This window comes from Eschrichtius robustus, chromosome 3 (genome assembly GCF_028021215.1).
Source record: "Eschrichtius robustus isolate mEscRob2 chromosome 3, mEscRob2.pri, whole genome shotgun sequence".
NCBI lineage: Eukaryota > Metazoa > Chordata > Mammalia > Artiodactyla > Eschrichtiidae > Eschrichtius > Eschrichtius robustus.
Genome location: NC_090826.1, coordinates 26038867 through 26052802, shown reverse-complemented (window position 1 = coordinate 26052802; position 13936 = coordinate 26038867). Strand labels below are relative to the sequence as shown.

At 41.6% G+C, this 13936-nt stretch overlaps 1 protein-coding gene across 2 annotated transcripts in view; it reads right to left on the bottom strand.

The window, feature by feature from the left end:
* The window catches only part of ZBTB8A (zinc finger and BTB domain containing 8A), a 55403-nt gene extending 42189 nt beyond the window's left edge, over positions 1-13214 (bottom strand). The window contains exons 1-3 of one of the 2 annotated variants that reach the window (XM_068539413.1): positions 13171-13214; positions 12811-12911; positions 1971-2065 (exon numbers count right to left, since the gene is read on the bottom strand). The gene's annotated coding sequence lies outside the window, so the exon portion shown is untranslated. The other variant, XM_068539412.1, reaches the window with a different exon arrangement.
* Between the last annotated feature and the right edge of the window lie 722 nt (positions 13215-13936).

Genomic DNA, 13936 nt, shown 5'->3' with positions numbered 1-13936 from the left:
GCACGGGCTTCTCATTGTGGTGGCTTCTCTTGTTTCAGAGCACAGGCTCTAGGTGCGTGGGCTTCAGTAGTTGTGGCTCACGGGCTCTAGAGCGCAGGCTCAGTAGTTGTGGCGCACAGGCTTAGTTGCTCCGCGGCATGTGAGAATCTTCCTGGACCAGGGCTCGAACCCGTGTCCCCTGCATTGGCAGGCGGATTCTTAACCACTGCGCCACCAGGGAAGTCCCAAAATATTTTGAGTTTTGAATCATATGAATATATACTAAAAAATAAAAATTTTAAAGTGTGTCAAACAAGTGGGTGAAATATTAACTATCTGTCTCATATTTAGCCAGATCTAGGTTGTAATTCAAGATTAAGATATCTTGGGAGCTCTCAGAGTAATGATATTCTGTGTCTACTTAAGTCAAGATTCATGTGCTACATGAACAAGTGACAAGATGACATTCCATTATGAAACGTTAAGAGGTTGTATTTCTTGGGAGAAAGAGAGAGAGAGAAAGAGAGAGAGAGACAGAGAGAACAAACCAAGCTACTGCCACATGAACAAACAGCTACACTATTGCAATTGTCAATCTGCTTACTGGTCTGAACACAGTGATGATGACTGGAATGGGAAGGAAGGAAAAGATACAAATGTCTTGAATGGGAAATAAATTCATGGGTCTTGATGGCTGATTGAAAAATCCTACTACATATTTTCAGAAAGCCCCACTGTAATCCCCAGAGCTCTTATACTTCTTATTTGATTTGCCTAATTGTACCAAAATGTACCACGATTTGTAATTGGCTGTGGAAGGCTAGAGAGACATAAAGAGAAGACAGCAATTTTAAAAACATAGGTGTTTAGCAGTATCACTAACAGAAATTAGGAAGCCAGGAGGAAGAAAGCCAGGTTAGAGAAAAAGCAATGACTTAGGTTTTAAGTACATGGTGTTTGATGTGAGTGGGAAATCAGGTAGCCGTGGCCAGAAGGCCACTGGAAATGCTAGTCTGAAGTTTAAGAGGGGAAGTCGGACTTGAAGGTGAAGACGTGGGAGATATTTGCAAATAGAGATGAAGGGGTTCAGAGGAAATACGGGCTGAGGTGAGAACCAGGAGGACTGTGCCGACCGTGGGGCAGAATGGGGAAGAGAAGCCAGAGTTTCAGACAGAGAATTACAGGGAGAATCAGGAGAGCATGTGACATGTACACCGAGGGTGGGGAGCTTTAAGAAGCAGTGAAGGGGTCAACACAGTGAGAAATGAAAGGGCCACAGCAATAATAATAGTAGCAATGTGCACTGTCTCCTGAATCCCGACACACAACAACCTATCAGGTAGATGGTATTGCTAGCCCCATTTTACAGGAAAGGGTATTAACCCAGGGAATCCCCTCGTGGTCCAATGGTTAGGACTCCCTAGGACTCTGTGCTCTCACTGTTGAGGGCCAAGGTTCAATCCCTGGCTGGGGAACTAAAATCCCATAAGCCGCAGCAAGGCCAAAAAAAAAAAGGGGGGGGGGCGGATATTAACCCAGACAGTGACTCCAAACCTGCAGGATGTAACTGATGAGCTATACTCCTTCAACACTGTCTCGGGGAGAGCTGGGAGATCAGAGTTCTGACACTAGTTCTATCACTAAATCAGCTATATGTCCATGGACAAGTAACTTTCCCTTTCTAAGTTTCATTTCCTTCTCTGCAAATAGAGGGTATTGGTCTAGATAAACTCCAGCTCTTATGTAAATTTGAGTTTTTGATGAAAACAGAATGGAAGAAATACATACACAAGATAGGCAATGAATTAAAAATTTAGCCATAAGTGAACAGGGAGACCTGGCCAAGAAAATCAGAATGTTGAATGTTTTATACAGTGACTTTTCAAGCAATAAACCCATACTCTGATACATAAAATCTATAATTGCAAAACTCTACCTTTTATCTATATATTTAAGTCAGGTATAACATCAAGAATTAAAATTTTTCATACCTGGAAATTTATAAATGCTGCTCTTGAAACCCTGCTAAGTTGATTGAATGGAGTAAAAAAAGGGAAGATTCCAAGTCTGTGTATGAAGGATTGTCCTGTAGAGACAGAAAAGAGCTATTTACAATGAACTTTTATAATAAGAGACAGAAACATCTGCTAAGGTACATAATAAATACTTATTCAAATAAATTATATGGGAGCATTTATCAGGTATCATTTTTTAGCATATATAAATAGATCATCTGGCACAGAATATTAGCTGATGGGAATCTTATCTACCTATCTATCTACCTATTTATAACCCAAACCTTAAAATTAAAATCTGTAAGAAAAGATTTCCAAAATTAAAATATATTATGGCAAACTGAAAGCAAACATACTTTTTAACTTTGAGAATAAAGTAAACTTCTTAAGACAACAGCTATTCAAAGGCAGGCCAATAGATGAAATAGCAAGACAGCAACATATGTTCTATTACTCTTTTCCTGCAAGTGGCATCAATATGATTTGCAAGAAAACCAAACAGAATAGCTTTAAAGATTCAACTTGAAAAGTTAAACATTTCTTTAAAACTCTATGGTTAAGAGGGAAGTGGGGGAAAAAAGTCCTACTACATATGTTCAGAAAGCCCCACTGCAGTCACCCAGATCTATCATTCGATTTGCCAGATTGTACTACAGTGTACCACAATTTGCAAGGAGCTGCAACAATGTGTATTAAAAATGTTTCAGTTTCTACTATATTCCAAACCTTGTTCATTACCAACAAAAAAAAAATCTGTTCAACTATTTTGTTCATTGACCATGAAGTTTTGTTAACGTAGTGACTGCTAAAGCTTTATGTCCATAGGCAGTGGAAAAATGAATTTAATGCTTTTTAAATCAATGAATTAAGCTAAGAATTCCCGCCAAAATAATTTTGACTAAATTAATGAAATCACTTTTTAAAATAATGGTTTTTTCTGATTATAAAAGTATTATATACTTACAGAAAATTTTAAAACTACAGGGAGGTATAAAGACGAAAACAAAATGAAATAACTTTTAAATGAGCATCCTGAAAACACCACCAGAGAAAAGAGAACTGCTCAAATATACTTTTGTTAGTAAAACAAATGCATCAGCTACCCACTCATGAGGAGGTCTAAATTCAGGCAACTTAAACCATTCAAAACACTGCTGTTTAAAACACTGACCTAGAAGTTTACAAAAAAAATTTTTTTGAACAGCAACCAAAAGAGAAAATAGCCAAGATGCTCTGAGTATTCCATAAAGTGTAATGTGATTTCCTCTTATGACTGGCAAAGTTTATTCAAGAAGAAACAAGTCCCACGGTCTTTATAGGTGGGAAGAATGTGAGATTTTTAAATTTTGTTTTTTAAATAAAGGGACAAAAAACAAACAGAGCAAAAGGTGATGGAGTTGGGAAGCAGCAAACCTCTGACAGTGGTTTATCAACACTTTTTATGTGTTTACATTTAAAGTACAGCAAAGAATAGAATTGGCTATGAAAAGGATTTTAAGAAATACCCATAATTAAAACAGCAGGATCTAATTTAGGGGTAAACTAGGATTCTGTACTTGCAGGAACAAAACAAATAACTTTTGAGAACAATTCCTCCCGACCCTAAAAGCTCATCTACCCCTAGCCCCAGTGAGCAAGGAGGGCACTTAGTAAAGGGTATTCACTTTGATAGCTTTAATGTCACTATTTCAACAATGCTACTTAAGAGCACTAACTAGCACTGTCCAGTGTACTGGGTCTGTACAGTGGCAAGCAAAATTAATTCTGAGGCTTTTTAAGAGAACTGACTTCTGAACATAGTCTGTACCCAAAACAGTTTATACATACTTGATGAAATGTCAGGTTTAGTGATAACCAAGTTCTACCCTGACAGAAATTAGTTAAGAGTAGATTTGTGTATTAACCCCCAGCATCCTTTCTAACTTCCTTGTGGAAAATGAAAAAGACCATTGGGCTTCCCTGGTGGCGCAGTGGTTGAGAATCTGCCTGCCAATGCAGGGGACACGGGTTCGAGCCCTGGTCTGGGAAGATCCCACATGCCACGGAGCAACTGGGCCCGTGAGCCACAATTACTGAACCTGCGCGTCTGGAGCCTGTGCTCCGCAACAGGAGAGGCCGCGATAGTGAGAGGCACGCGCACCGCGATGAAGAGTGGCCCCCACTTGCCACAACTAGACAAAGCCCTCGCACAGAAACGAAGACCCAACACAGTCAAAAATAAATAAATAAATAAATTTAAAAAATAATCTGTTTGTACTTTAAAAAAAGAAAAAAAAAAGACCATTTCCCAGACTCCTTTACAGTTACGTTTCCCCATGTGAAATGGGGCCCATCCATCAGATGTTCTTCTGTGAGATTTGGAAGGCAGAAATGAGGTGGGAGCCATCTTTCTGCTGTTCTGGCTGTTAATGCTGGCAAGCACATTTATGGAAACATTGGGTTTTTCTGCAGCATTCCAGTGTCCAGAGCCTCATGGCTGTCAAGAGACAAGTTTGGTGGAGACAGCCGTGACCAGTTGGTGGGTGTTGAGGGGCAGTTTCAGAATAGCAATTTCTTGACCCTTGAATTGCAGTGAGCAATGTCATCTGGAACTCAGAAGTGCCAGTGGTGGCCTCCCGATTCCCTCCCCTGGAGGCCCTGTTTGGCAGTCTGGTCCTGGGAATAATTTCTGAAGGCCCAGCCCAGAGCCCACTCCTCTCAGCCCTTCCAATGATTCTGCAAACGAATTAAAATGCTAGAGCGGTTGCTCTTTCCTGCAACTAGGCCCAGATGACATATTAGCACATCAGTTGCCTCAAAATGTAAGCAGAAGGGTGATCAGTCTGTGAGCAGCAGTACTGGGCAGTGTGCTTGCCGGAACAGGCTCTGGAATCAGACTGCCTAGGTGCAAATTCTGGCTCTGCCACACATTAACCTCCCTGGGAAGTTAACCTCCCTGTGCCTTAGTTTCTTCATCTGTAAAATGGGACTAGTAATAATACCTATACCTTCTAGAGTTATGCGACACAGTAAATGAAAAGATAATCTAAGTAAAGTGCTTACAACAGTGGCTGTCTTATAACAAGCCCCTGAGAGATGTTAGCTATTATTAGAGTAATAATAGTAATCACTATTATTAATTATGCAGGCCACTTTAAAACACTGCTTTAACTGAGTAGGAAATGTAAACATTTTAGAATTTTATTACCACACATTTTCTTGTAGCCTAAAGAATGCTAACTTATACAAAAGTGGACACAGAAAAAATTTGGTTCCCATATTTGTATACTCAGAGAGAGTGATCATTTCAAAACCACAGTGTACCTGAGGATAGCAAACCTCTACTCTAACTAGTCAATTAATTAGTTACTCTAACTAGTTATTGTAGACCTCACTCTAAGGAAGAGTTATTCTTTTTTTTCAACTGAAGTATAGTTGATTTACAATGTTGTGTTAGTTTCTGCTGTACAGCAAAGTGATTCAGTTATACATACACATATATTCATTCTTTTTTAGATTCTTTTCTCATATAGGTTATCACAGAATATTGAGTAGAGTTCCCTGTGCTATACACTAGGTCCTTGTTGGTTATCTATCTTATATATAGTAGTGTGTGTGTGTTCATCCCAAGCTTCTGATTTATCCCTCCCCCCCTCCACATTGCCCCTTTGGTAACCATAAGTTTGTTTTGGATATCTGTAAGTCTGTTTTGTAAATAAGTTCATTTGTTTCTTTTTTAAAAAAATTAGATTCCACATATGAGTGATATCATATGATATTTGTCTTTCTCTGTGTGACTTACTTCACTTACTATGATAATCTCTATGTCCATCCATGTAGCTGCAAATGGCATTATTTCATTCTTTTTTATGGCTGAGTAATATTCCATTGTATATATGTATCACATCTTCTTTATCCATTCCTCTGTCGATGGACATTTAGGTTGCTTCCATGTCTTGGCTACTGTAATTAGTGCTGCAGTCAACATTGGGGTGCATGTATCCTTTCGGATCATGTTTTTCTCTGGGAGTGGGATTGCTGGATCATATGGTAGTTCTATTTTTAGTTTTTTAAGGAACCTCCATACTGTTCTCCATAGTAGTTGTACCAATTTACATTCCCACCAACAGTGTGGAAGAGTTATTCTTTAGAAACAATTTTTGCCATTTTCCCATTTCAAATGTTACCTCATTAATTATGCTCTATGAACCAGGGTGTTTGTTACTTAGGTTTTTTTTCAGCTTCATTTAGATATAACTGACAAATAAAATTGTAAGATATTTAAAGTGTACATCGTGGTATACATATATATTGTGAAAGGATTCCTCCCATCTAATTAATTAATTAATTAATTAATTCCTCCCAGTTAATTAATACATCCACCACCTTATATATTTATCTTCTGCTGTTGTTGTTGTTTGGTGAGAACATTTAAGTTCTACTCCCTCAGCAAATTTCAACTATACAATACAGTGTTATCAACTATAGTCATGGGGCTTCCCTGGTGGCGCAGTGGTTGAGAATCTGCCTGCCAACGCAGGGGACACGGGTTCGAGCCCTGGTCTGGGAAGATCCCACATGCCGCGGAGCAACTAGGCTCGTGAGCCACAACTACTGAGCCTGCGCGTCTGGAGCCTGTGCTCCGCAACAAGAGAGGCCGCGATAGTGAGAGGCCCGCGCACCGCGATGAAGAGTGGCCCCCACTTGCTGCAACTGGAGAAAGCCCTCGCACAGAAACGAAGACCCAACACAGCCAAAAATAAATAATAAATAAATAATAAATAATTAAAAACAAACAAACTATAGTCACTATGTTATACATTAGATTCTCAGACCTTGTTCATCTTATCGCTGAAAGTTTGTGCCTTTTTACCAACCTCACCCTACTTCCCCTACCCTCCAGTCCCTGACAACTACTTTCCTACTCTCTGCTTCTATGAATTGGACTTTTTTTTTTTTTTCAGATTTCACATATAAGTGATAACATGCAGTATCTGTGTTTCTCTGTCTGGCTTAATTCACTTAGCGTAATAAACCCTCCAGGTCCATCCATGTTGTCACAAATGGCAGGATTTCTTTTTTCTCATGGCTGAATATTATTCCAGTATATATACAATCATATTATATATATATATAATAATATATATATCACATCTTATTCATCCATTCATCCATTAACAGTTAGGTTGTTGTGTTATTCAAAACTTAGGTTGTTTTTAAAATGTTATCACAGAGGAGGTTTCATAAGAATGAGATGTGTATAAGATTTGCAATCTCAAAGTTTAAAATTTTAATGTTTAGGCTTAGAATACTATTCTAATTTACATATTAAGAAGGTCTTAGATAAAATGATGGCCTGGTTTGGTTTGCAGAAGTGTCTTCTGATGATAAAAAATATATTGTAGATTTTGGAATAAAGCTTCCCCCAAATATTCTGAAATTGTAAGAACCTTGTGTTGCGCCTTATCCAACAACGCCAGTGAGATAGAGGGACCTGAAGCCTAAACAAAGGTGTTTGTTATACCCTCGACGGTTCAGATGCTGCTGAGAGTCCAGGACTCAAAGCAGTGCAGATTTACTGAAGGGTTAGAAACAACAATTGAAAGAAAGCAACTTCATCCTTTGATTCAGTAGTTAGGTTTACACTGTTCTGAACTTCATACAGCTATACATATTTTCTCTTCCTTTTTTTTAAGAAAAAATCTTTTAATTCTATTTTCATGAGGTCAGATATTCAAACTGAAATGTGAAATGTATTCATTCAATACCTATTTATTGAGCATCTGCTCTATGCCAGGCTATCCCTGGCCCTGGGAATACAAAGATGATGACATGTCAAAGATCAGTGCTCTAGAACAACTCAATGTCTATCAGCAGAGAGAGAGAGTCAGAGAAAGAGAGAGAAAGAAAATACTCCTAGTAGAAGTAAACTATAAAACCAAGGAAGCAAATGACTTTGCCTGGGAGTGTCCACAAAAGTTTCCAAAAGGCAGAACCGTCGAGTCTTGAAGGATGAGTAAAAGTTCATACATGAAAAAGAGGACAAAGGGCATTCTCAACAGAAGCACCAAGGGCAAAGGCACAGACAGGTATTAAACAGCATGACCTCTTCAAAAAAAGTGTGCTATGGCTAGAGACTCAGGGTCTGTGGAGGGACAGTGGAAGATGACAGAGAACAGTATGTAGGTGCCAGATCCTGAAGCCCCTCCACTTTTGTAGGTTTGGGGCACTTTTGAAGGATTTTAAGAAGAATGACATGGTTATAGGTCCACCAATGACTAGCTATGTGACTTAGTCAAGTTGCTTAATTCTAAGCATCAGTTTCCTTTTTGTAAAGTGGGGATACTGACTGTTAAGAGGCTCTAAGGAAGTCTGTTAAGAGGATTACATAAGATAATAGCTAAGATAAATAAGCTTAACAGCAATAAGAAAAAATTAAGACAAACAGCAATAAGCACATGAAAATATGTTTAGCATCAGTAGTCAGTAGGGAAATGCAAGTAAAAAATCATAATGAGATACGACTTCACACCCGTTAGGATGACTACAACACACACACACACACACACACACACGAAAATAACAAGTGTTGGCCAGGATGTCGAGAAATCAGAGCCTTCATGTACGCTGGTTGGAATGTAAAATGGTACACCCATTTTGGAAAACAGTCTGGCAGTTCCTAAATGATTAAACACAGAGTTACCAAAGGACTCTGGAATTCCACTCCTAGGTATATGTCCAAGAGAAATGAAAATATGTCTCCATAGAAACTTGTATACAAATGTTTATAGCAGCATTATTCATAATAGTGAAAGAGTGGAAACAACCCAAATGTCCATCAACATTTGGGAAAATGGATAAACAAAATGTGGTAGATCTATACAATGGAATGTTATTCAGCCATAAAAAGGAAAGAACTGATTACCTGCTACAACATGGATGAACCTTAAAAACCTCAAGCTAAGTGAAAGAAGCAAGTCACTAAAGACCATATATTTTATGATTTCATTCATATGAAATGTCCAGAATCGGCAGATGAAACAGACAGAGAGTAGGTTAGTGGTTGTCGGGGGTTAGGGAGATGCAGGAATGGGGAGTGACTATTAATGGATATGGGGTTTCTTTATGCAGTGGTGAAAATGTTCTGTAATTAGAGGGTAGTGATGGTTGCACAACTTTGTGAATACACTAAAAAACAGTGAATTGTACACTCTTAAAGGATGAATTTTATGGTATATAAGTTATATCTTAATAAAACTAAATAGCTAGTATTTGAATGTTTACTAGGCACAGTACTAAGCATTTTACACTTATTATCTTATTCCAGTCCTCACAATAGCCTCATGAGGTAACTGCTGCTGTGATTCACATTGTATAGATCAAGAATTGGAGGCACAGAAAAATGAAAAGAAAATCTTCTCCAAGACTGCGCAAGGAGCAGCTGAACAGAGATTGGAATTCAGGCTGACTGATCTCAAACCAGCACTCCTAAGTCTCGCACTTTTCTTCTGACCATAATGTATGCAAAATGCCTAGCACAATACCTAGCATGCAGTTAGGGCTGAATAAATATAAGGTATTATTGTTATGATGATCCAATTTGTATACCCAGAAGAAAACCTGAGACAGCATGGAGGAAGAGAAACAGTGGGAGAGGCAGGGCCAGCGAGGTCATTTTAAAGGCTTGATGCAGTTGTCAAAGCAAGAAATGGAGAGGAACTAAATTCAGGCAGAGGACAGTGAATAACAGAAGCGATAACAGGAACCTTTGCAAGAAAATAGGAATTGTCCTATAAATTGGGATCAGTTACAACTTGATAATACTACAAAGCATTAACATAACCTGCATTCATAATTGTACTCTTGAGTCACCAGGAAAGGTTTAAGTTATTCTCAAAATATGTGATTAAGTCATGGAAATGGGTAATACGTTTCAAATTTTCTTTTCAGTAGATTGACCTTATAAGTTGAAACAGCTAGTTGTACTAGTTCATGTAGACAGTCCAAATTCAATTTGAAACACTTAAAATATCTATAAGAGTTTAATATCTATAATAGTTTTAAGAATATTAAAGAATTAATGATTCCCATCAAGTTCAAAGATCTTTAAAGGTGGGTGAAAAAGACAATTACATATTTTAGAAACCATTAAGTGCAAAGGTCTTGGAACAGAAGGAAAAGACATGAATTTCCACAAGCAGACGAAAGACTTAGGTAACGAGTGTAACTCCAATTAAGGTTGTGGGATAGAAGACCATCTTTATAAAGGCACATAGTTTTTAACTAAGAATTTAGTGTGTCCCATCACGGTCACCAACACAAATCACATTAGCCTTCTTAGCATAAATCTCTGGGCCATAAGGAACTTCAGCAAACTGGCATGGTAACTGTATGGATAAATATCTTTTAACACTGGAGAGATTTAGAATTAAGTATAAAAGTGTTTAAGAAAATCAAAACCATATTTGGGAAAGTCTCAATGAGAAGATGGTATTTAAAGTAAAGACCAAAGGAGGTGAGAGAGAGTCATTTGGGCACCTGGAGGAAGGGTGTTCCAGGCAGATGGGACGGCAAGTGCAAAGGCTCTGAGGTGAAGCAGACAAGGAGGATTGGAGGAACATCAAGGAGGGCTGGGGAGAGCAATGAGAGATGGAGTCAGAAAGGAAGGACAGATCGTGAGGCAGGTAGGACATCATGGGACCAGTTCCTGTAGGACTTTGTAGACTACTTAGGGGCCTTTGGCTTTTGGTCTGAGTAACATGGGGAGCCACTGAAGATGGGGAGCCACTGACCAATTCTGAGCAAAGAAGTGACAAAAACTTCACTCAAGGGGATCAAAAAGCTTGCACCAAATCCTTTAAATATTATAAACATATAGTTAGGCCACTGAAAAGGTTGAGCCTCTTAGATGTAAATTCCATTTTACCTAGAAAATAAGATTTAAATGATATAGGATGAATCAAGTATTACCCTATCTTACAAACTTTGGGGCTCAAATCATCAACAGCAGAGCTGGTGATTTCAAGGCCATGAGATAAAGTCTGGCAGAGGGCCGTCTTTCATGGGGTTGGAAATTTACATGACTTGGAAGAAGCCTAGGTCCTCATGATGCCTCCTTCTGACATTTTACAGCCAAACCCAAACATGCCCATTTGGCCAAGGGTGGCAGGTTAGATTCTCACTTCCCATTTCCTGCTTGTGTGGCCAGAGGTGCTCCCAGGAATAAAGATATCTGATCCGTGGTTATCAGTGAAGGGCTCTTCTTGTTCCAGGGGTCTCACAAACCCAACCATACCCGAGGCTTGGGGAAGATTACAGAAGTTTGAGCCTTGGTTCTTCTGCTGAGGATTTTAGACTTGTTCCTGATAAAGATCAGTTAAGGTCTTTAGAGCACGGTAGCGATATGACTTGCTTACTGGAAGACTCTGGAGGTGACTTTAGGAAGAAATAAAGAGCAAGAACAGGAGGCAAGGGCGCTGGAAGGCTGCCACCGGTCACCTGGCTTAATGCTTAAATGCTTAATGTGTTTCCTCACCTAGAAAGTGGAAAAAGCATCAGCCTGACTGGGTGGTTGTTTTATGTGAAATAATTCATACAGGCGAAAGCACTCCATTTACTAAAGTTCTGCAAATATAAACGTTTATTAAGAACAGAAGTAATACTGACGTGTGTAGTTTAAAAGCCCAATAGGTGAGAATCTACCGCTTCCAAACACGCCTTGGACTAAACCTAACACGATGTTATATGTCTACTATATCTCAATTTAAAAGGGAAAAAAGAAAAAGGGGAGGGGAAAAAAAAACACGCCTTTGAACGATACAGAGCCTGGCTACTGACACAATCAATAATAAATAAGCACATTTGAAGGGGAAGGGGCCAAACCGCTATTAACTTACAAAAGATGCCGTCTGCATAGGTAGGAAGTGCGTCTGTGTGGGTCCGTCATAAAACAATAATTATAGCACAATATTTGTTAGGTATAGTAAGTCTGCCTTGGGTTCTAAGCTCGGATCTGTCGCATCACGATATAAAACCAAAGGATGAAGGATGTACGGAGAAACTCGGACCACTGCCCAGGCAGCCACCTTCCCGAGGAAGAGCCCGGGGCCGAAGGGGTGAAGCCCCAGACCTCGGCCGCCCCATCCCGCGGGCCATCCATCACTCGCCGCGCAGCCCGAGCCCGGCCAGCCGCCGACCCTCCGGGAGTCCGCGGCGCCCGACGGCTCCAGACACGCCCGGCACCGGCCCCGCGCCGCCTTCCAGCCGCCGCCGCCAGGAGGCTCCGCGCGCCTTCCCGCCTTTCCCCGCGCCGCGGCCGAGCCGGGCCGGGCGGCCAGGCGGGCGCGGCGCTCAGCGGGGGCGGCCGGGCGGGCGCGGGCGGCGACGGCGCGGCCATTGTCCCGCTGCCCCTCCCGGGCGCGCAGGCGGGCAGGGCCGGGCGGCTGGGCAGGCGCGGCGGCCGCGCAGTCCGGGAACCGGTGCGCCCCGCCGCCGCCCGCCTCTCCTCGCCGGCCGCCGTCCCGAGGCCGGGTCCTTTGCGCCAGCCGGCCGCGCCTCCTTTGTGACCGTCTCCAGACCCTCGGAGCCGACGCACCGCCGCCGCTGCGCCCCGGGCTGCAAATGGCGCCCGCTCGCCTCTGCGCCTCCCGCCGCTCTCCCGGGCCGGGGACGTCCGGGGGGCGCCGCACCCGGGCCGCATCCCGCCGCTGCCGCCGCCCGGGGCCAAAGCCCGCGGCGCCTTAGCCCGCGCCCCCGCCCGCAGCGAGGCTCGCGGGCCCGTCCCGGGCTGCCCCGACGCCCCGCCCGCCCTCCGCCCGCGCCGCGCGCAGCCACTTACCGCGGGCCGAGGCGCACCGGCGGGTCGCGTGCGCGGGCCGGGGTAAGATTCCCGGTTCTCGGCAGGGGAAATACCCCCTTTCGAAGCCGTTCCTTTGCGCCCTAAAACAAGTAGCCCCAACGTGAGAGAAACAAAAGGTATTTGCTGACGTGGGCGTTGGACAGAAACGCCCGAGGGCTGGGGACACAATTAAAGGGGCAACGCACAGATTTCAGGCACCAACCAGCAGCTTCGCCCACTCCCCTGCCCTTGCCTACACCCCGCTGCACCCTCCAGAGGCACTGGGGTGCCCGGATCCCCTAGCAGTTGACTACAGAGTCATTATTTAGTCAGGAGCTTAAATTTTAAATTGTACTTTACGTTGGGAAAGGCGCCTCCGGAGGGCAGAAGGGCTGGATTTCTAGGATCTGGGGAATTTGGTTTAGGAAAGAGGGAGGGACTTAGGCGTGCCCACAATTACTGTGTAAGTACATGTGACATTATTGTACTTAAGTTTAGCAACGTCAAATGGAAGAGATCTGCACAGAATTTTTCCCTTTATTGAAGCACTCGTTTTAGTCGGGGATAACCTTTTCTAAATCTCTACAGGTCACAAGCATTTTCTTTGAAGAGGATAACCCAAGAAGCTGAGATAAGAGAAAATAACTCTTGGTTAAGTTCAGAGAAAAATATAAAACTAGTAAGAATAGCAGGTTTTGTGTTTTCAAATACAGAAATTCATTGTATATCAAGCCTTTCTTCTGACATATTTATGTCCCTAATATTTAGAGTTCTGACGTCAGGTTATATATTTGCTAAAATCTTAAGTCACTGCATTTTCATTGTTACTACGGAAACAATTCTATAAACTAAATTAGTTTTCTAGTTCCTTATGTTGGGATCAGGTACTGAAAAGTACTGTGATATAGTAAAACTGAAAAAAAGACTAAAATTTTCAAAACATTTAGTTTTTGATGGATTTCTCTCTTATGTCATACTCAGTTATACTGGACAAAGTTTATTACTTTGGTTTGATCATAATTAGCTATGCGTTTTGAGGATCATACTCTCTACTAGAAGGATACAAAATATTCACAACTATCTCTTAATGTCACTTCTGTATTACTCTTGAGTTGTTTTCCTATTT